Below are 24,471 nucleotides of genomic sequence, written 5' to 3'. Positions count from 1 at the left end.
AAATAAAATAGTGTCCTGTTAGTATGTAAGTAAGAATAAATGTGTAAACAACTGCATAAATGAGATTGTTAGTAGCATCAAGTAAATAAAGCAGTAAGCAGTGACAGGAGAATGGTAGTATATTGGATGGAGAAGGCCTTCCTAGGGAAATGCCACTTGAACTAAGGCCTAAATGAAAAGAAGTGGCCAGTCACTAGAAGATCTTAGATGGATTCCAGCCAGAGGAAACAGCTAACACCAAGGCCTCTGTGAGAGGACACCCTTTATGTGTCCAAAGTTGGCAGCAGGCCCATGGCCAGAGTGTGAGGAAGAATGGGACAGATGATATTAGATGAAACCAGAGCAAGTTTATTCTTTCCATTTGCAGGGCCAGACCCACTCTTTGTCCCCTTTGCTTTCTAACCCCAGACCCTTTGCCCCATGGAAGGCATTATATACACATGCGTGTGTACAGCTCTACTTGCTTTCCAGGCCTCATCAGAACCTCTGCTAGTGAAGTCAGGCATCTGTAAGTTTTAAGACTCCCCAGAAGATTCCAACACAAAGCCAGAAGTGAGAACTATTGCCCTAAGCAAAAAACTAAAGATTTAATATATGAAAAGAAGAAGGGCTGAGTTTATGGCCCAGAAAAATAGTAAGGATGGGGAATGCAATAGTCAATAAAATGTTTAGAAATATCTGGGTACAGAAAATGCTCCCAAATCACTAACTACTTGCCTAAGATTTAAATAAAGAATATCTCTTCCTCGCAGCCTCACAACTCTGAGAAACAAGTCCTACTTAACAGAGGTCAATTTATTTCTACTAACATTTGCAACCTAGTGCAAGGGGTCATAATAGGTGCTATAAGAATCACAAAAACAATACAATAGATACTACCCTCAAGAAAGTTACAATCAGAACTACAAATATCTACATTCAGCCTCATGATCTTATTGACGTGACTTCAACCCTACCACTTCCTTCCTGCTGCTGCTGCTGCTAAGTCACTTCAGTCATGTCCAACTCTGTGTAACCCTAGAGACGGCAGCCCACGAGGCTTCCCCGTCCCTGGGATTCTCCAGGCAAGAACACTGGAGTGGGTTGCCATTTCCTTCTCCAATGCATGAAAGTGAAAAGTGAAAGTGAAGTCGCTCAGTCGTGTCCGACTCTAGCGACCCCATAGACTGCAGCCTACCAGGCTCCTCCATCCATGGGATTTTCCAGGCAAAAGTACTGGAGTGGGGTGCCATTGCCTTCTCCGACTTCCTTCCTAGTATCATCCATTTCAGATTTCAACCTTGTAGAGAATAGAATACTTTCTATAAACCAAGATTATATAAGTGTGCTTAGGAAGTGATCATGACAATGATTAAAAATGATCATAAGGGGTTTTCAGGAAACACGTGTTATACATGTGTTCATAGCTAGAACCAAATAAAAATTTTAAAATACAAATAACCTGTGATGTCCTTCAACTGGCCTATGCAGTATAAGCTCTCCCCTCTCTCTGCCCACCCTAGATGCATATCTGATAATTCTGATATAATAACTGAAAAGAGCTTTTAGTACTACATTTTCCAAAGGTATTACACTTTACCATGAGCTTATTAAACACTCAAAATTCCCCAGATGAAAAGTTGTTAAGGGAGGCAAATTATATGGCACCTCCTTTTTTCTCTCTACCAATATATTCTGTGCTAACTCTGAAATGTATCATGTTTCCAAAGAGAGAAAAGGTATTTCCCAACAGAAACTAACCAAAGTAGAATACACTATATCACACAGTCACCTTATTAGCCTGACGGGGGAGCCTGGTGGGTTTCTGTCTATGGGATCCCACAGAGTCGGACGGGACTGAAGCGACTTAGCAGTAGCAGCAGCATATACATATGTATTTTATTGAATTCTTAATATATGCCAATCATTGTCTTATTTAATCCCATGAGAAGTAAATACAATTGTAATCTCAAATTTTACAGATTGGAGGAGTCAGAGAGTTCAAGTGACTTGCCTAAAGTCACAAAGCTCAAATATGACAGAGATGAGAAAAGAAACAGTCTGTCTAACTCTAGAAACGCCCTCTTAATCACAAATCTTCCTGCTTTATATGCAGACCTTGTATTGTGCATCTGCTTGAACACTAGTTTCAAACACAGGATCCAAAAATGTAAAAGGCCAATAGTCCCATTGATAAGCCAAAGTCATCAGTATACTTCTCCCAGGAATGGAGGGTCACATCGCTCTGTTGCAATCATAGATTTTATGAACCCCTACTCAGAATCCTAGCTTCTCACATTTTGGGGCTCATTCAGTCCAACCCCACCTAATGCCTGAATCCTCCTACAACAGTTCAAGAATCTCACAAACATGTGCCCATAATCACACTAGGGACCAAACAAGGGAAGATGGATTCCACATGAACTAACACAGCACTGGAAAATCAATTGGCAGTATGTACATTCTACTTTTGAGAATGAGTCAGTTCAGAGCATTATTAAATTTAAAAATGTAATAAACTCCCAAGACTAAAGCCCTAGAAATTTCCAGAGAGAATAAACAATATCCTTCCCCTTTGTCTACTGAAAAATATCCCTTGTTTTTAGAAATATAAGTATGTTTGTTTTCTTTTTTTTAACTGAAGGATTTTTCTGGACACACACACAAAAGACATGTGTTCTTATCATCATTTCCAGCAGTTATAAATTTGAAGGTTTTTCAGAAAGTATCAGGTATGCTTTAAAGCAAATCTATATGTAGCCACCTAGTAATATCTCCCTCTGCCTGTCCTACAAGCCACACTGGAGCAAGCTTTAGTGTGGAATAGTCCTTTCTACAGACACATTTCAGAAGATGAAGACTAGAAAAGAAGACTGAGAATGCATTTATTTAATCTTTTCTGAAGTGGTAATGGGCTGGGCTTTATGGTCCTCCTGGTTGACTAGTACAGGGATGTTGGATATGACACAATATGATTTTTTTTAAGATATCATCTGACTCATGCAAATACAGTCTAGGCCCTGGTTGTTTACATTTTCCTTACTCATTTACTCATTTAAATAGGACTTCAAATGCTGACAATCTCCAACCCCAAATTCCTAAGCCTGTTAAGTACCATCTCGCCTTATTATACAGATTATATCATGGTCAGACACTTGGAATGACACTGACACTCATTCTGACCCTGTATCTTCATTTTTTTACCTGTGTGACTCAGAGAAACATTTTTAATTTTTCCAGAATAATAACAGTACCGAATTTATAGGATTATTGGGAGGATCAAATGAAGTAATATACATAAAACTCACAGCACAGTGCCTGGCACACAGTAAATGCTCAATCGATGGTACTGGCATCATTATTATTTTTCAATAAAAATAGACATTTAAGTCATATTAGTGTTTATGAGTAGAAATCAGCAGTCAGATGGTGGGAGGTTAAAGTTAAGCAACCAAGCCTATAAATCAGATAAACATCAACTGTACCATAAAGACTAATCTTTCTTGGCACATTCAGGAGGTCCTAAGCCAGGTTTATGATAATTTGAGAACTGTATTAGTTACTTAGGGCTGAGTTAACAAAGCATGAACTAAGTGGCTTATGTAACAGAAGTCTGTTATTCTAAGTCCAATATCAAGACACCAACAGGATTTGTTCCTTCTGAAGGAGAACCCATTCCATGCCTCTTTCCTAGTTGGAACTCTTTGACATTCCTCAATTTGTGAATGCATCATCCCAACCCTATCTTCATCTTTACATGGCATTATCCTTGTTTGCATGTCTCTGCTGATCCAAATTTCCTCTTTTTGTGAGGACATGTATCATATTGGATGAGGGCCCACCCTAATGATCCCCTTTAACTTGATTATCTCTGTAAAGACCTTATCTCCAATTAAGGGCACATTCTGAGGTCCTGGGCATTAAGATTCAAGATTTTTGAGGGGGATACAATTCAACCCAGAGGGGAAAAAAAGGGATACTACAAAATGGGAATTATATTCAAAAAAAGCTTGGAAGATATGCATTTTCATATAGTTTTTTTTTTCTTGAGCCACTCAAAAATGCAAGGGAAAACATGTTGTAAACTACTAAGTTTGTTGCTTGTGTCAGGATGGCATTATTATGGCAGAATGAATCTTTATCTCTTCATAAAGGTAAGGCATTGTTGGTTTTCTTTTAATATATTCTTAGAGAAATAGGAAGTCAAAGGTTCCCAACATCATGTGCTGTGCTAAATCACCATGTCCAACTCTTTGCAACCTGTGAATTGTAGCTTGCCAGGCTCTTCTTTCCATTGGATTCTGCAGGCAAGAATAATGGAGTGGGTTGCTGTGTTCTCCTCCAGGGGATCTTCCTGACCCAGGGATTAATTCTGCATCTCTTATGTCTCCTGCATTGCCAGGTGGGTTCCTTACCACTACACCACCTGGGAAGCCCTGCCAGCCCAAAATGCCAATTCGATTACCTTGTAACAGACCACCACTTGGTTATTCATTCAACATGTATTAATCTTGGTCCTTGACACCCTGTCAGAACTTCCAGAGATTTGGAGGAAATCTGGAATAAGGTACATTCTGTAAAAAGTGTTTTACCTGCTTGTGAGAATATGAATGCATGTTTCTTGCTTTGTTTGCCTTGAAAGTTATGGGACAAAGTCTCTAGTGAACCCAGAATATGTGTTCCCTAAGGTCGATTTCCAAGAATTCTTGTATGCTATTAAGGAGTGGCATAAGGTGGGATCTTGTCGTGTCACCAAGGGTGGCTTCAAGGCTAGGTGTCGAGTGGAAATATGCCTGTCAAATGACATCTTTCACATGTAAGACAATTTACATTTTCAATTAAGTGCTATTCCCAAAGATTACAGCTATTCTTCTAGATTAAGACTTGGCCCCCGTATGAATGAGCAATAACCCCCAATCCAGTGAGCACCAGAGTAAATCCTACTTAAATAAATACCATGGAGAAATACACTGCAAAAGGCAGAGAACACAACCTTCGCATATGCAGAAGTAAATCAAAGTTACCCGTGCATGATGCCAGAGGGGACGGCAGCTTTGGGTGACAGGTGGCACGCCTCTCTGCCAAGAAGAAGGCGTTGCTCCTGGCAGTTTTTTTAACTGAAGCATGTGACCTAAGTAGTGGCATTTCACAGCTGAGAAACCAGCTTGTAATGTGCCTTTTGCTTCACTGAGAGGCGGGCCACATGTCCACAGAGGCCGCAGCTCTAGCTGCAAAGCGTTGTAATGATTTCTTTCCACAGTAAAAATCTTTACATTGCTAAGAAAATGTAAATAGAGTGTGTGATTAATGACGTTTTGCCAGACAAACAAGACGGTGGATTCCTTGCAAAGGTGTCACCGTCTAGCACAAATTCTTCAAGGAGGAGAAAAGGACAAGAAAAATGAGTGGGCAGGAACAGTTAAAAATAAGTCCTTATAAGTGATGAATAGGGACTTGCAAAAAGGGGCCACACTATTTTCGCTAAATTAGCAGATGGAGGACAAGTTCAAAAACTCTGACACTCTCAGCATTCTGACATCTGCATCTACTTTTCAGGTCAGCTGTTCCACAACTCCACATCCTTTCCTCATCCTCTTCTCATCCATGCTCCATCAATGTGGCAATAATTATTTTTCTCTCTCTCCTTCTGGACCATAAGCAATTACAGGAAGTATAGAATATTCATAAAGTCTGGAAACATAGACATTATTGTTTTGCTGTAGAATAATAAGAATATATATATTCATAAATACCTTTTTACTATAAATAAAATAGCTGACAATTTCTTATGGGTATTTGCTGATGTTACCAAACTTGATTAACCTCTGCAATCTAGATTCATTTTTGAATTCTGATGCCTAGAAAACTACTAGATGATTAGCAGGATCAGTATTTGTTGAATAAGTGAATTAACTGATTGGCTCATTGATATAAAGCTGGCATTTGCCCTTCAAGGTAACAGAAGAAAAAGATTGGAAAGTAGGAATAGTATATGAAGGTAAATGTTGTGGAGATGCTTCAGGGGTTATAGAGAGCAAAAGCTGGGCTGCAGTAAAAGTCTTTTCTCTGTGTGCAACCTCAGCTAAGTCACCTAATTTTTCAAATCGGGGACTTAGACAAATGTTTCCTTCAACACAAACTCATATCATTCTAAATAAATGGTAAATAGAAGTGACTGCTTACAACTTTGGGGGAAAAGCAGAGGCCAGAAGATAGTTGTTAATAATTAAGGGGGGCTTCCCTGGTGGCTCAATGGTGAAGAGTCTACCTGCCAATGCAGGAGACATAAGTCCCATCCTTGTTCTGGGAAGATCACACATGCCGTGGAGTAACTAAGCCATGCACCACACTATTGAGCCTGTGCTCTGGAGTCTGGGAGCCACAACTACTGAGCCCACGTGCTGCAACTACTGAAGCCCATGATCCCAAGAGCCCGTATTCCACAAGAGAAGCCACCACAGTAAGAGACCAAGCACCACAACCAGAGAGTGGTCCCCACTCTTCACAACTAGAGAAAAGCCCACGTTAAGCACCGAAGACCCAGCACAGCCAAAAGTGTGTGGCTTTTATTAATTAAATATATAATTAAATATATTTTAAAAAATTAATTTTCTCATATGGGCTTCCCTGGTGGCTGATATGGTAAAGAACCTGCCTGCAATGTGGGAGACCCGAGTTCAATCCCTAGGTTGGAAAGATTCCCTGGAGAAGGGAATGGCTACCCACTCCAGTATTCTTGCCTGGAGAATTCTTGCTCCACAGACAGAGGAGCATGGTGGGCTATAGTCCATGGGGTTGCAAAGAGTTGGACATGACTGAGCGACTAACACTTTCAAGTTTTCATTGTATAACACAACTAGCTATATTTATATGAAATTTTACAGGTTCAAAATAACTCCATATCAGTTCATATGAACCTCATAGGAGGCCTGGAAGAAAGGCATTCCTGATCCTTTATAGATGAAACCACAGACTTAAGGTGGTGCGTTGGTTCATCCAGAGTCACGGGGGTAGCCAGTGGAAGTGAGCGAAACCCTGGTCCTCGAACTCAGTACACTACTACATGTGGGTACTACAGGGAATATTGGTACTGAACACTATTATTCATAAAAGGGAAGAAAATGAGAAAAATATAACAACTTTAAGTTTTAACTGACAGTAAATGTAGTGGTTTTTCCTTAATAATTAGAAAAGTGAAAAGTGGTGAAGATGGATATTAATTAAGAATTTACCCAAGAAACATACAATTAATTGGATATGTTCTTTGCTTTATTCCACTATTATAAGAAAGAACCAAACAAAAAGAAAACTTATTTATGAAGAACTGGGTAACAACCAAATGCTTTCAAGGTTGCTGGTCCTCAGAAACAGAATAATTAGTCTACTGTCTTATTCCATTTACATTGATGGGAGGTGATGAAAACTGAAGTGAAACTGCAAGCTCTTAAATCATCAAACCTCTTTCAGGCAGAAAAGGGGGCTGAAACAACCTTCCCCACTTAATTCAATTAAACAAATATTTATAGAATGTCTTCTGTGTGTGAGGCACTGTTTTAATTGCTGGAGACTCGTCAGTGAAATCAACAAAACAAAGAACCCACACTCTAAAAATGTACCTTTCATCAAGGGATATAATCTATTGGGGCAGGGTATTCTAATAAGAGATTGCTTACATTTAACCAGAAATTTGATTAACTTCAATGCCACATTCAGCAATTCTTCAGGCTAGTTAATGCATATTTAAAAAGCATTGATTGTAAGAAGTGAATGAATATCTTTAGCATAATTTTCTATATATGCACCACATTTTAAAAGTCATTTTCTTGCCCATTTCAGGAAGATAGAGTATTGCCTTGAGACATGTATAAATGATTCTGAAGGAAAATAATTCATAAACCATCACAGTGCATTGCCATATGATACATATTATCAGAAGGGGCTTCCAGAGGCTCTACCTCCATTGTGGTAAATGGACCAGCAGTATCAACATTACCTGAGAGCCTAGTAGAAATGCAGACTCTCAGGTACTGAATCAGAATCTGCAATTTATCAAGTTTCCAGATGATTCGTATACAAGCTAATGTTTGAGAAGCACGGCTCTAATGCATTCCTCTGCATCTAGAATAGCCTAAAAATAAACTACTAAAAAGGAGAATATAAGCACTTCAAAAATTAATCATCCATTCCATTTTTTTTTCAATTTTTAAGAAGTTGCTTCTGTCCAAGTAAAATTTTACTTTTAAAATGACAGATCAAGGATATTGCATACTAAGCACTTCTTTGGCTTGTACATAGAAGAAAAAATGAAATTTGCATTTTCATGGTTTCAAACCTAGCATATATAATCAAAAACAAAAGGCAAGTCATGCCTCCCATATATTAATGCATAGGCCCTCCCTCTATACTGTGATTAAATGATGGTCTTTCCTAACAGGCCTAAGAGACATAGGGTCTTTTTGATGTCTCATCCTACATCAAGCTTTGTTCCCCAGGAAACTATGGTCTGGCAGGCACATGAGAACACCAGGAAAAGCTAGGAAAGGGGTAAAAAGCAAGCTAACTATCCGTATGTCACTGAACAGTCACTTTATAAACATATTTACCTTTTCCTAAGAATAACAGGGGGAAAGGCTGTTGTAAATTCACAGAGGCACAGCATCCCTACTCAGTGTTCATCATGGAAAAGAGAATGTTTCACCCACACATACACCCTACCAAAACCAGGCATAATACCCCAGCACAGTCACATAGCAGACCCCAGAATGCACTGAAAAAAAGGAAAAGACAGCAGTGGGCAGAGGACCCATGAGCCCAGGCATTTTTCACTAATCTGAAGGAGTATCTTTCTCCTCTGGTACATGATCAATGCTCAAAAATTCTTCTGTCACACTGAACACACAAGAAACTTTTCTTCCATCTTTAGTATACTCAACTGTGAGTGTAACATAATCACCCAACCTTCTACAGTTAAGAAAACCTCTCAGCCTCTATTACTGTTTCCTAACATATGGTTACTTCAATAGGGATTTATATCTACATTAGAGTTCCTTTCATGTACATGTGTGTGCATGCTCAGTCGCTTCAGTCATGTCCAACTCTTTGTGACCCTAGAGACTACAGCCTGCCAGGCTCCTCTGTCCATGGGATTCTCCAGGCAAGAATACTAGAGTGGGTTGCCATGCCCTCCTCCAAGGGATCTTCCTGACCCAGGGATCAAAAACGCGTCTCCTGCATCCTCTCTTTACCGCTGAGCCACCAGGGAAGATTTTCATGTACATGTGTATGTATTAATACCCTCGTTCCTCTTAAAAATAGACTTGAGGGGTTTTGAAATTATAAAAATTATAAAGTAGTGCTGCTGAAGTAAGGTGGAAGATGCTAATATCTACACATACAAACGAAACATTTTCTGTGCTTGAACATCAAATTTAGGTTTGAGCTTCCTGGTAGGCAATAAGAAATAGGGAAAATGCAATACCCTCATTACGATTTAAGATGAAACATGTCAATTCTTGAAGCGAAAGAAGTTATTTCATCATATTAATTTCTAAAATGAATTGTTAACAGTGAGTTTTATATAAGGGGCATTGAACAACATAATAATATCTTCAACAGCAAAAAATGTGAAAATTACAAAACATTATTTACATTTCCAATTCTTGTTCTGACCATTAAGAAACAAAAAAGGATAGTATTAAAATGCAATTTAGAAAATGCTATTCTTTAGGAAGAGTAAATAGAGTTAAGTATTTGGTATTCTGGAAATCTAATATATACAAAGTGGTTGATAATCATCTCTTAGATGATATTTTTAATTTACAGTTCCTTCATCTGGCCTGTGACAGGAGTTGGGTAAAGTGTAATTCTAGGCTATGATCTCTGGTAAGCACCTAGTATCCTATGTAATTAACTAGAGAAATATTCTGGTGTTTGGATATTGGGCCAGCAGGTGGCCAAGATAATGAACTGCTATGAAAACTGAGACTCCTTCCTTGTATCTGAGGTCTATACACTACTGGAAAGAATATCAGAACAGCCTGAATTGACTCTACTAGAAGTTCATAGTTCCCAGTAACAGGTGGGTTCTCTAAAAATTTACTCTACTTGTGTTTGACATATTCCCTATCCCTTTCTATCTGCCTCCCTGAATAATTGAGAAAACAAAGGTTACCCCTTCTTTGCTCTCCTTTCCCAAACATAACAGTACCACCACCAAGAGGAAAGTCTTCTCCCATTCAAGTGTGGCCCAACCACAATTTCGTCTTGCTTCCTCAGCAACTTTGCTTCATCAATTATCTTCAAATTTTCCCTTTCTACCGCTCTTTCTCATCATCCCTTAAAACTGCTTAAAACTTTCTCAACCTAGAAACTGTTTCACTTGGAAGTGCATTTCTGTCTAAGTACCACGCTGTCTCTCACTTTCCCTCCTCAGTCTCTGGGAATAATGCTGTACACCTGCCATCTCCATTTCCTCCTGGCCTCTGCTCTTCCACTGGGTTTAGAAACTAAGAGATTCTTGACAGGCAGATACAAGGAAGAAATGGAGGCTACTCGTATGGAGAATCATTTGTATAACCCTTCCTTCCTTGTCAGCTCGGTGATATTTGTCACTGTTCTCTTGAAACTTTCTCCTACCTTGCCTTCTGGGATGTCTGACTCTTTCCTGGTTCTTCCTCTTTCTCCTTCTAGTTTTCTGACTGTCCCTTCTCCATCCCCTTTCTGGATCCTCTTCTTAATTTTAACCTTTCTTAAAGTTCTGCCCTTAGCTCTCTTCTCTTTTCACTCTATATCCTCTCTGTTGGCAATTTCATCTACTTCTGTGGTATTAACCACAGCAATTTGATGACAAATCTCAAATCTACTTCCCTTTTCAGATATTCGGCCTATGAGGTCTCTCAACTTTATTGTCCCATAGTTGCCTCATTGGAGAAGGAAATGGCAACCCACTCCAGTGTTCTTGCCTGGAGAATCCCAGGGACGGGGGAGCCTGGTGGGCTGCCATCTATGGGGTCGCACAGAGTCAGACACAACTGAAGTGACTTAGCAACAGCAGTTACCTCCTACTGAACCAGTCCAAAACTCTTGTTTTCCTAATCTGTAAATGGAAACCTGAGAGTCATTCTAGACATCCTCCTTAACCCTCATAGCCAATCAGTCACTAAATCCTAATCTCCCTAAAGCTAAAAAGCTAGTCACACTTCTGCCTGTTATGTCTCTAATTCATGTCTACTCCTATGGTTGTACTGAATGGTAATCATTATATGGTGAACTTCCTGACAGAGGGATTATCTATAGTTTATCTATCTCTGGGCATCAGTGACTATAGCAGAGGGCCTTGTCCAGAGAAGATGCTCACTAACATTTACTTAATTAAGAGAGAGATTTGAAAATGTCTTTTTTTTTAACCTACAGAATCATATCTATTGACCAAAAAGTAAAATAGTATTATATACATATTTATCCCATAAAAAGTGATATTATTTATCATAATTTGTTTTCACTGTCTTGATATCCTCAAATCACTTGTTAAATGCTACTGTAAACAGTTTCTTCTCTTGAACATACTGTTGGCAATTTGTCTACTGATCTTTTTGTTCTTCCCTTCATAATGTACAAATTATATAATGTGTTAGAGCACCACAGAGAACAGAGGAAACTGCTTCATTGTATACAGCAACAATTATAGAATGACTATAGAATAATCAAATAGCCAAAGGACTTTCACTTAGAGCCACATGCTATGGATGCAATTGTTATGAAGGAAAGAATGAAAAACTGAATGTGCTGCTCAAAGTTAGCAAATTACCAAGATATACCTTCTCTCTTTATTTGCACATGCTTACCCCAATACATTCCTGTATTTACTTCATGCAGGATCTCCTGGACTAAGGACATCTTATTTAAGGTTTGAATGGCCTTATGAGAACAAGATCTGATATATACAGCATATCTGAGCTACACACAGCCCTGACTCGTTTCATCTGCACAGTAAACCTAAGGGATTGTTTGTGAACATTTTTACCCTGATGGCTCTCTAAATGTGGCTGATTCCAAGAAATCTTTGTGTCAGTTCTACCCCTGACCCCTGAAATCCACCTGTACTCATCCTTTTTTAAATCTTCTCATCCTTCTTCACTCTTCAGCATCCCTGGTTACTTGCTATAGAGATGGCACTGCAGAGCCGTCTGAGCAAATGTGATCTCCCACTCTTGACCACAGCCCTCAGAGGGATGGAATATTTCCTTCTTTCTTAAAAAAAAAAAAAAAGTCCTCCTTCCTGGGCTTTATTTTCTGCATTGAAAGGGCTGAGAGGAAAATGACACATTTATAATCCCCTCAGCCAGAGTTTCTTGTGGAGTAGACACTTTAAGCTGGAAGTTCATTTTCTCTGAAAAAGGAGCTCTTTTACAAGCTGGTAACAAGCACAAATATAGAAATAGAGTGTTCAGATCTAGAGAAGAAATCAGATCAAATAAAACAGTTTGATGCAGATTTTCCAGGGAAATGTGGAGAGCAGGTGAGCTGGAAACAAGAGGAGTTAAGGAGGCTTGTATTGTTCAAAAGCTTTTTGGTGTTTAAGAGTTTAGAGCTAGAAGAGTCCTTGGTGAGCTCAAGGTGCCAGGCTGGACAGAGTAAGTGGGCCGCTGAAGTGAAGGTGAAGGACACAGAGTTGAGATCAATGATCTATGAGGATAAGTATCAATGGGTCACCCATGCGAATGCTGGGATCACCCAGGAGTATTGAAAGGAAGACTCTCAGCAGTGAGAATGAGTTTCCAGTGACAGAAGAGTCTCTTGGAAGCTGCTAATTGACTGCAGCCAAGTTGGGAAGAACATAGCTGGATTGGCTGATATAAACCTCAACAAAAGAGAGGAATGCATGAGGGTGGCTCATGTGATTTAAAAATTACAAATCAATCAATATTTGGCTTACAAAAGTATCTCACATGAAGCTGAATTAATCCTAGCTTTGTTACTAATGAATCCTATGGTCTTAGGAAGGTCATTTGGGGCTTTTGTTTTCTCATTTGCAGCATGAGAAAGGTTCCTAAAACCTATAGCACAAACTGAATATTTATCTTAACCATAAACTGGATTTTTATCTTTTGCTACTAAGTTTTAGGATCAAAAATCTTCACCTTATTAACTGATTTCACGTACTTGTTCAATTTTCTTCAGCTAAGAAGGGCTAACTGATGGCAGTTTAAGAAAAACAGATGAAGCCTCATTATACACACCATCTCCTTGTTCTCTGAAACACTGCTGTGAGGCAAATGACATGGTAGTGATTATCATTCCCATTTTATACATAAAATTGAGATGAATGTATACTATTTTCATAGTCTTTTATCCATTTATTTTCTAAGTGTTTAAATGTACTTTCTGGAACCCATAAGCCTTTAACCACCTATATATTTCTGTTTCTTCCATAGACTATGGGACCCTTAGGGACAATAGTAACAATAATGAAATAATCATAAAAATAACTATTATTATTTTAATTTATATGTTCCAAGCACCAAGACCAATGTCTGACATGTAATAGACAAATGAATTTATCAATGAATAAAAGGTCATATGTTCATTAGAAAGCAAATAGAGTTGCTTAGCAAACAAAACAATGCTCCCCCAAATTGTCTTGCATTTCAACTGCCAATTAAGACTTTTATCTGAATCATTTAGATAACTGCCTTGAATCTTCAATTCGTTGGCCATGAAGTAATTAAAGTAGATGATCCTAAATTGATAAATGAAGATATCTGATCACCAAGGATATCTGCTTGCACCAGTATCCTTCATAAAAACATTATTGCCATATTTGAACCCCAACGTCTTAAATTTAAGAAAGTAAATCTTCCCATGAGACTTAAGAAAATTAAAATTATAATTTTTCATGAAAATTGTCTTTTAAAATGTTGTAGACATTTATAGAAGGCAATTAAGCATGAAAAATAAGTAGAACTTGCACACATAAAATACATAAATATTTCCACATCAGTTTAAAATCTAATGATAGCTCTTTAATGGATAAGACAGCTACATCATTTTGACAAGACTTTATGTCTCAGCCTGACTCTAATTTTCAACTACAGCTTCTCTGAAAACTGACAACACTCTCCTACTGAGATGTTGCTTCCAATCTAATATCAAAACGGCACGCACTATGAGTTGGTTTTTTCAATGGTTGTAGGTGCTTACTAAACTATTGTCTCCTTGGTTATGCCCCTAGCCCACTGTGGTCTTACATGGCATGATGAAAATATGGTTTCTGACAAATCTCTTTATAATGACGCCACTCTAGCCACTGCCCAGAAAGTTATTAAAAGTCCATAAAAATTGCCATTGTATATTAGCTCCATAGATCACTAGGAGAAAAAATTTTAGTGCTTGAAGAGGACTGGCAACTGCCAAGCCACATAATAGAAACACAAAATAGAAGTCTCTATCACCATCTACCCTATGCCTGCCAGCTACTTATAAAATTTGTTCCAAAGCAAACAGACTCACAGGGTGATAGATGGTTTGGCAGAAAAATCAAGAAGAGTTCAAGCTTTCTCAAAATAATAAAAATGCCTCCTTTTTTCATCTTTGGATTTCACCTTAGTCCTTTGTACATAGTGCCTGTTAACTAAACACTGATAAAATAACTTAGAAAATGGCTTAATAAGTCTAGTCAATATAGAGAAAATGACAAAGACAGGAACTCAAAATATGGCAACCTAGGGCCATTTTCGGGAGCAACCCCACGTCCAAGGTAAGAGAAACCCAAGTAAGATGGTAAGTGTTGCGAGAGGGCATCAGAGGGCAGACACACTGAAACCATACTCACAGAAAAATAGTCAATCTAATCACACGGACCACAGCCTGGTCTAACTCAATGAAACTAAGCCATGCCCTGTGGGGCCACCCAAGACGGGCAGGTCATGGTGGAGAGGTCTGACAGAATGTGGTCCACTGGAGAAGGGAATGGAAAACTACTTCAGTATTCTTGCCTTGAGAACCCCATGAACAGTATGAAAAGGCAAAATGGTAGGATACTGAAAGAGGAACTCCCCAGGTCGGTAGGTGCCAATATGCTACTGGAGAGAGGTGGAGAAATAACTCCAGAAAGAATGAAGGGATGGAGCCAAAGCAAAAACAATACCCAGCTGTGGATGTGACTGGTGATAGAAGCAAGGTCCGATGCTATAAAGAGCAATATTGCATAGGAACCTGGAATGTTAGGTCCATGAATCAAGGCAAATTGAAAGTAGTCAAACAGGAGAAGGCAAGAGTGAACGTCAACATTCTACGAATCAGCGAACTAAAATGGACTGGAAAGGGTGAATTTAACTTAGATGACCATTATATCTACTACTGCGGGCAGGAATCCCTCAGAAGAAATGGAGTAGCCATCATGGTCAACAAAAGAGTCCAAAATGCAGTACTTAAATGCAATCTCAAAAACGACAGAATGATCTCTGTTCGTTTCCAAGGCAAACCATTCAATATCACAGTAATGCAAGCGTATGCCCTAACAAGTAATGCTGAAGAAGCTGAAGTTGAATGGTTCTATGAGGACCTACAAGATCTTTCAGAACTAACACCACCCCCCCCCAAAAAAAAAGATGTCCTTTTCATTATAGGGGACTGGAATGCAAAAGTAGGAAGTCAAGAAACACCTGGAGTAACAGGCAAATTTGGCCTTGGAGTACGGAATGAAGCAAGGCAAAGGCTGATAGAGTTTTACCAAGAGAAAGCACTGGTCATAGCAAACACCCTCTTCCAACAACACAAGACAAGACTCTACACATGGACATCACCAGATGGTCAACACTGAAATCAGATTGATTATATTCTTTGCAGCCAAAGATGGAGAAGCTTTACACAGTCAGTAAAAACAAGACCGGGAGCTGACTGTGGTTCAGATAACGAACTCCTTATTGCCAAATTAAGACTGAAACTGAAAAAAGTAGGGAAAACCACTAGATCATTCAGGTATGACCTAAATCAAATCCCTTATGATTATACAGTGGAAGTGAGAAATAGATTTAAGGGACTAGATCTGATAGATAGAGTACCTGATGAACTATAGACTAAGGTTGTGACATTGTACAGGAGACAGAGATCAAGACCATCCCCATGGCAAACAAAATGCAAAAAAGCAAAATGGCTGTCTGAGGAGGCCTTACAAATAGCTGTGAAAAGAAGAGAAGTGAAAAGCAAAGGAGAAAAGGAAAGATATAAGCATCTGAATGCAGAGTTCCAAAGAATAACAAGGAGAGATCAGAAAGCCTTCCTCAGCAATCAGTGCCAAGAAATAGAGGAAAACAACAGAATGAGAAAGACTAGAGATCTCTTCAAGAAAATTAGAGATACCAAGGGAACACTTCATGCAAAGATGGGCTCAATAAAGGACAGAAATGGTAGGGACCTAACAGAAGCAGAAGATATTAAGAAGAGGTGGCTATAATACACAGATCAGATCAGATCAGATCAGTCGCTCAGTCGTGTCCGACTCTTTGTGACCCCATGAATCATAGCACGCCAGGCCTCCCTGTCCATCACAACTCCCAGAGTTCACAGAGACTCATGTCCATTGAGTCAGTGATGCCATCCAGCCATCTCATCCTCTGTCGTCCCCTTCTCCTCCTGCCCCCAATCCCTCCCAGCATCAGAGTCTTTTCCAATGAGTCAACTCTTCACATGAGGTGGCCAAAGTACTGGAGTTTCAGCTTTAGCATCATTCCTTCCAAAGAAATCCCAGGGCTGATCTCCTTTACAATGGACTGGTTGGATCTCCTTGCAGTCCAAGGGACTCTCAAGAGTCTTCTCCAACACCACAGTTCAAAAGCATCAATTCTTCAACACTCAGCCTTCTTCACAGTCCAACTCTCACATCCATACTGTACAAAAAAAGATCTTCATGACCAAGATAATCACAATGGTGTGATCACTCACCTAGAGCCAGACATCCTGGAATGTGAAGTGAAGTGGGCCTTAGAAAGCATCACTATGGAGGTGATGGAATTCCAGTTGAGCTATTATAAATCCTGAAAGATGATGCTGTAAAAGTGCTGCACTCAATATGCCAGCAAATTTGGAAAACTCAACAGTGGCTACAGGACTGGAAAAGGTCAGTTTTCATTCCAATCCCAAAGGAAGGCAATGCCAAAGAATGTTCAAACTACTGCACAATTGCACTCATCTCACACGCTAGTAACGTAATGCTCAAAATTCTCCAAGCTAGGCTTCAGCAATACGTGAACCGTGACCTTCCAGATGTTCAAGCTGGTTTTAGAAAGGGAGAAGAACCACAGATCAAATTGCAAACACCATCTGGATCATTGAAAAAGCAAGAGAGTTCCAGAAAAACATCTATTTCTGCTTTATTGACTATGCCAAAGCCTTTGACTGTGTGGATCACAATAAACCATGGGAAATTCTGAAAGAGATGGGAATACTAGACCACCTGACCTGCCTCTTGAGAAACCTATATGCAGGTCAGGAAGCAACAGTTAGAACTGGACATGGAACAACAGACTGCTTCCAAATAGGAAAAGGAGTACATCAAGGCTGTATATTGTCACCCTGCTTATTTAACTTCTATGCAGAGTACATCATGAGAAACGCTGGGCTGGAAGAAGCACAAGCTGGAATCAAGATTGCCGGGAGAAATATCAATCACCTCAGATATGCAGATGACACCACCCTTATGGCAGAAAGTGAAGAGGAACTAAAAAGCCTCTTGATGAAAGTGAAAGAGGAGAGTGAAAAAGTTGGCTTAAAGCTCAGCATTCAGAAAACAAAGATCATGGCATCTGGTCCCATCACTTCATGGGAAATGGATGGGGAAACAGTGGAAACAGTGTCAGACTTTATTTTTCTGGGCTCCAAAATCACTGCAGATGGTGACTGCAGCCATGAAATTAAAAGACATTTACTCCTTGGAAGGAAAGTTATGACCAACCTGGATAGCATATTGAAAAGCAGAGACATTACTTTGCCAACAAAGGTCCATCTAGTCAAAGCTATGGTTTTTCCTGTGGTCATGTATGGATGTGAGAGTTGGACTGTGAAGAAAGCTGAGCACTGAAGAATTGATGCTTTTGAACTGTGGTGTTGGAGAAGACTCTTGAGAGTCCCTTGGCCTGCAAGCAGATCCAACCAGTCCATCCTAAAGGAGATCAGTCCTGAGTGTTCTTTGGAAGGAATGATACTAAAGCTGAAACTCCAGTACTTTGGCCACCTCATGGGAAGTGTTGACTCATTGGAAAAGACTCTGATGCTGGGAGGGACTGGGGGCAGGAGCAGAAGGGGACGACAGAGGATGAGATGGCTGGATGGCATCACTGACTCGATGGACGTGAGTTTGAGTGAACTCCGGGAGTTGGTGATGGACAGGGAGGCCTGGCGTGCTGCGATTCATAGGGTCGCAAAGAGTCAGACAGGACTGAGAGACTGAACTGAACTGAGGGCCATTTTCTATAAGAATGTGGCTTTTATGTTTTTCAAAAGGCTTTAATATTATCACACTACCCCAACACATGTAACAGTTGGGATTCAGAATGATTACTTAGATACTCAAGAAAAGTTGCTATTAAGCCCAGCATGCTCTTTAAAAGATGTCAGGGAGCTTTTAATACAATTTTCAAAGACCATCTTGTAACAGGTTTAAAACGTAAAAAGTTGTAGTTTAAAGAAATCAGCTCTCAAGTACTCAGGTTAGTCAGTCAGGTAACCAAGGCTCTGGGTACACAAGGTTTACTTGGACATGAACACTTTATTAAAATCACAAATAGGGTAACTTATGAATGTCCCTGACTTTTCTTTTGTACAGATACCCACTTCACTAGTAATGTATGTGCTCTTAGCCAAAGTTCACATCAAGCTGAACTCTTAAAATCTAAATCCATGTCTTTAAACATAAAGAAACATGGTTTTGAAACCTACTTATTAGAGGCCTATTGTTGTTGGTGTTTAGTCGCTCAGTTGCTTCCAACGCTTTTGCAACTCTACAGACTATAGTCTGTCAGGCTCCTCTGTCCATGGAATTTCCCAGAAAGAATACTACAGTGGGTTGCCATTTCCTTCTTCAGGGGATCTTTCCAACTCAGGGGTTGAAGCCGTGGCTCCTGAATTGACAGGTGGATTCTTTACCACTGAGCCATCCGGAAAGCCTGTTAGTTACACCAAAATTCTCCTGGTCCTTCAGAATTGCAAAACTGAAGGTATCTCTGACTCTTTGTCTCTAATGCTTTGGTACATCAAATCCTCCTATAAAGTATTCCTTTGAAGTATTTTTATTCTTCCCAATTATTTTTAACAGCCTAGTATCTAGAATTCTACAAACGTAACCTTTCATGGCTGGTTTTCTTCCACGTCCAATGCATCATCCCTACAGATTTCAGAAAGAATTCATTTTTTTTAAACTACCTTTGAATCATACCAAATTATTTTGGTATGCTTTGATATTTCTTTCTTTAAATGAAAACTCTTTGTCTCAGGCTTCAAGATTCTCCATTATTTGTCCTTCATATTGATAAAGACTCATGGAATCACAGAATAAAAGGACCCACATTTGAGTTGCTACCTTTATTATTAATTAGTTCCTGACCCACAATCTCCACTCCAGCCAAGCAGATCTGCTTATTTTATCCCCAATGGGGACATTCTTCCTACTGCTTTTACCTTTTACAAATGCCATATTAAAAAACTAATCAAAATTTTCTTTTCTCCAGCTTTTTTTTTAGCTAGTTCCACTTACCAGTATTTTCTCTCAGTGTTCCCTAAATACATATAAATTCATATTTCTAAATGTCTATAGTAATACTTTGCTTATACTCATTTTACATGTGCTCAAACCATAATCCCTTTCTAGAGTGTAAAGAACTCAGTAACTGAAACCAAGTATTCAAATTTCTTATAAACAGTTTTTGGTATAGTAAATTTTTTATTCAAATTGTAAATGTGCTGTGATGATTTTCCTACTTTTAAGCCATTTATTTATCTTATAAAGTGGTATGGCATGTAATGAAAAAACTTACTGTCAAGGGAATTCATAACAGACGGAGTGACCACCAAGAGCAGTAGTTTGCTGGTGAAGGGCTACAGGGATTTACATTTAACTCTCTCTTACTCAGTTTCAACATATATAGTCAAATCATGAGGACACAAAGCTGGCGTGCTAAGATGAATTAAATTTTTAAAAAATTCCAGAACTTATTGGTAAGGAAGATTTAAGCTAAAAATTTTACATTTAAAGGAAACAAAAATAAAGTCTTACTCTTAGAATAATAATAATATTATTAAAAATTGTTCAAACATAAAAGAAAGGAGATGTGGCCTAGAAGCAGCACATATTTTTTAAATGACTTTTGGATTATAACTTATCTAAGAACTATTTGAGTTATCTCTGTTAGTAATGGAACTAAAATTTAAATGTATAGGTAAAGGAACTGGTGAGCTATGGCATAAAAGAGAGAGAGTTCATTAACACCAAATATGTCATGGAAGAGAAATTTGAATTGTTTGGATAATTCCCAGTAGTTGACAGAAATTTCAGGGAATAAAGTCACTAAATAGAAAAACTGACTAATGGGTGAAACTCTGCCTATGAATTTAAGTCAAATATTCTTCAACTCTCATTAGAAATCCCAATCACAACTAGGAAACTTAGGGCATATGGGAACCACTTTTTGGCAAAGATGTAATAATGGTGTTTCAAGACTCTTTAGTTGGTCAGCCTAAATAACTTTTTAAGACATTGTATTCCTTATTTTGTGATAAAATAGAACATTTATTAAGGTGACTTAATAGTGAAATAGGTTGGAATCAAGATAAGAAAGGTATAAAGAAAGTTGCTGGTGTATAGATAGGAAATACGATACTTAGTAAAAATAAAATTCTTGTAGGTCGTTGCATTAGCTAAAGTAACAGTTAACTGATGTTCTTATGATTTATGAGGATTTTTTTTCTCTGATGCCATTAGAATTTTAGAGTGTTTTATATCAAATAGAGGAAAGCTTCTAAAAAGATCAGATTTTGAAAAGAAGCCAAAAAAGGCACATCTTATATTAAGTGTAAGCAAATGTCCAAAAAAGTGCACCACAGTAAAAACATAACTGTAAGCGAAAGGGCACAGCAGCATCACTAAATCGCTTACCATGCCAGTACTCCCCTGACACTATGAGACAGAATAGTAGGAGAAATGAAATGTATTCAATTCAAAAAAATAACTTTCTGAAGCTAATATTCTTTATTAGAATACTGTTTATTGGACTCAAAGAATATTGTTCATTGGACTCATACAAGCTTTGAATTTAATCCACTAGGATTATTTTTAAGTATTGTTTTCTAAAATTTTCTGAAGTGATAAATTTGGTTTTGGGTGGGGAATCTGCATTTTATCAGAAGGGCAAGATACAATGTCCTTGGCCGAGATATTCTTCACAGAAGTAGGCTATTTTTGTACTCTATGATTAGCATATTTAAAGACACACATTCCAGGTGAGCAGCTTGCTCCAAAGTATACTCCATTTTTCTTTGTGGACAAGGCTCTATTGCTTCAGTGCCCTCCTTTGATCCTATTTCAATATGCCTCTCAGGAACTAATCCTGAAAAGATTTCTGGAGAGCCCTTTGCAGGTAACTTCATGTGAACTGATCCTCCTTTTACATCAGCTAAACTGACAGTTGTCATGAATAGAGGACAAGTGTGGTACAAATGACATGGAGGAAGACTGAAAGTATGTAAAAGAATGTAATGGCTGAATTCTACCTAAATAAAACAAAAACAAAAGCAGAAAACATCTCCAAGCTTAACTTTTATATAAAGTAAAATAAAGGAGGGATATAAAACTTTTGAAAGAATAGGATGCTTCATCTATGGTTTTAAAATCAATCAATAGTAACCATACAAATGAAAGTACACTAACTAGTCATCTAATACTTTTGATGTTAACTATACTAGGCTAACTTCTAATAAAACAAACTGTGATGATAAATTGACTAGAGAATGGCTCATTTAGAAAGGAGAGGTGAAGGTCACTGGAGGTGCCAGAATTTCTAAACTCCAAATTGCTAATATCCAGACAAACTAGCTTTCCTCCTGAAATGTGCCCAGATGGCAAAGACAGCACAGATATGTGGTCTTAGCTGCTTTTTGACAGGGAACTGTCACCAGGAGGTGACCCCATCAGTCTGAAGACAGGAAAATTACTAAATGATGCAAGAAAGTGCCTGCAGGCCAGTACACTATGGGTCCCTGAGAAGCAGGAGGGCAGAGCCTCAGAAAAAAATACATTTTCAGTTGAAGCTTATACAAAGGACACTGTTATATTTCTTCACAGAAGAAAATAAAAGCAATTTAGCTTCCACAGATACTATATCTAATAAATTCTCTTTGAGAAGAAATAAAATATCATATATTAAAGCCCAGGTGAATACCATTATTTCTTGGTAATAAAATGGACACCAAAGTTAGCTCTGATGCTGTTCTTTGAACACAGTCCAGTCTGGAATCAATTATTCTAATGCTATGGGGACATTAGCCCTACCACACAACACAAATCAGAGGGCAGAGAGGAAACAAAGTGATCCAAACTAACACAAGGGTGGAATTTTAATATCAGCCTTTCCTCAACAAAATTGGCAAACACAAGTCCAATTAATTTTCCAAAAAGATAACTCTAGTAGTCAGAAAACAACCCACTATAAACAATTACTTTAGCAAAATGATGCAACTGGAAAACATATTGAAGAGTGGAAGGGGGGGGGTCTTTTCTCCACTCCTGTCTACCCCCCCAAATAAAACAACATAATAAAATACAGAAAATAAAACTACCTTGTAAAAATGATAAAGTATTACATCTTCTTGAAGAAGGAGTTTACACTTCTAACATCTATAATCAATTATCTAGCTCATTTGAGGAAGAGCTGTTAAATAATTAAATAAATCACATTCAATCTACATTTTGCCATTCCCTGTTAGATCTCTCTAATGCTGATAATTAACACATTTTGAACTCGTGCTTTAAAGATGTTCCATCTAAGCACTGGAGGAAACAATATTAAACAACAAAATGCAGTAAACTAACACTAGGCAAAAAATGTAATGAGTTCACATCTGAATTTAAATCTGTGTCTTAAAAGTAATATAAGATTTTGCTGAAAAAGAAATACACAAGTTCATGAAGAAAAATCCAGATTCAGAAACAGGAGTCAGTTATGAGAAGTCATAATATTGCAACAGGAACACTTTTTCCCCAAAATTAAAGTCTTAAATTATAATGTATAGTTCTACATAATTTTTGTTTTTCCTAAAAACTCTGTTCCCTTTAAAGTATCAGTTTTCATTGATATAACCATATCACCACTCCAGTAAGAATGCTTCTAAATTTCTATATCAGACTTCACACCAGTGACTGAATATTATGTACCTTGTTAAAAGAACATGAAGTCATACCTATGGCCTTTATATCAATAATCTGATATTAAGAAATATGAATGCAGCAATAACCTCAAGATTCTCTTCCATATGCCAGCATATACACGTGAGTTGTCCTGGACATTGATTTGTAACCTGGGTCTCAATTTCTCTATAAACCTGGGGGAGTTAAAAGTAAATGACTCAACAGTCTCATTTTATCCAACAACCAGTATAGGGTAAGATGAGAAGAGTAAAGAAAAGTTATATATAAGAAATTATTTAAGAATTCATGTCTGTAAGATTGTATACATCAAAGCTTTTAGTCTCAGGTAAAATCTATTTCACTTTTAAAAGCTATTTTAAACCTGATATCTAGTATCATTTTGTTAGTAATTTATAATTTGTCTCAATTCTAACAAGCAAAGTCATTGTGTTAGGAAAAAAAAAAAATAGAAACCAAAATTCAAATCCAAGAGGTCATTAGTGCTATTGCTCATAAAACAAGATAATCCTTGGGGGGAGTGAAGACATATGGACCATTTTAAGTAGGAAAAAATTTCCTATTAAGTAGGAAAAAATAATATACTCTTTAAATTATTCATTTTTCCTTTGTACCTATAAGGCACCCTAGAATTTAAAATAGGTATCCAGTATATTGAGGAAGATGACTTCATTAATCTAACATTCACAGGTAAGTTTTAAATGTGTGAGAAGGAGGGGCACACCAGGACCAAGAAGCACCTTAGCTGCTTAAGACAAGATAAAGCTTTCAAGTCCAATTTAAGGCAACAGCAGTTTTTTTTCTGTTTTTCTAATCTCTTACATTGGATTAATCTATTAAGCATGGAAAACCACAGCCAGTCATTTAAGGGTAGTATAAAGGGGCAAATAAACTCTGAATACAAGGAAAAGCAAATACGTAAATCCAGAAACTGCAATTTGGCACTATTCATGGAGAGTTTGGTGTCTTTTTGCTTCCTACTACCCCCAGAAACACCAAGGGACAGTTTTCCTGCACTATTATTATAGGAGAATGAGAACTAGGCGATGCTTGGCTGGACATGTATTGAAAAGGGTAGAGTC

General features: G+C 38.1%; 1 protein-coding gene across 3 annotated transcripts in view; it reads right to left on the bottom strand.

Annotated features, from left to right (window-relative positions):
- GRM1 (glutamate metabotropic receptor 1) overlaps positions 1–24,471 on the bottom strand; it is a 418,107-nt gene that overhangs the window by 390,905 nt on the left and 2,731 nt on the right. The gene's annotated exons all lie outside the window — the stretch shown is intronic.

Source organism: Bos indicus, chromosome 9, assembly GCF_029378745.1.
Source record: "Bos indicus isolate NIAB-ARS_2022 breed Sahiwal x Tharparkar chromosome 9, NIAB-ARS_B.indTharparkar_mat_pri_1.0, whole genome shotgun sequence".
Taxonomy (NCBI): domain Eukaryota; kingdom Metazoa; phylum Chordata; class Mammalia; order Artiodactyla; family Bovidae; genus Bos; species Bos indicus.
Note: the sequence above shows the minus strand (reverse complement) of the source record. Positions and strands in the feature narration are given on the sequence as shown.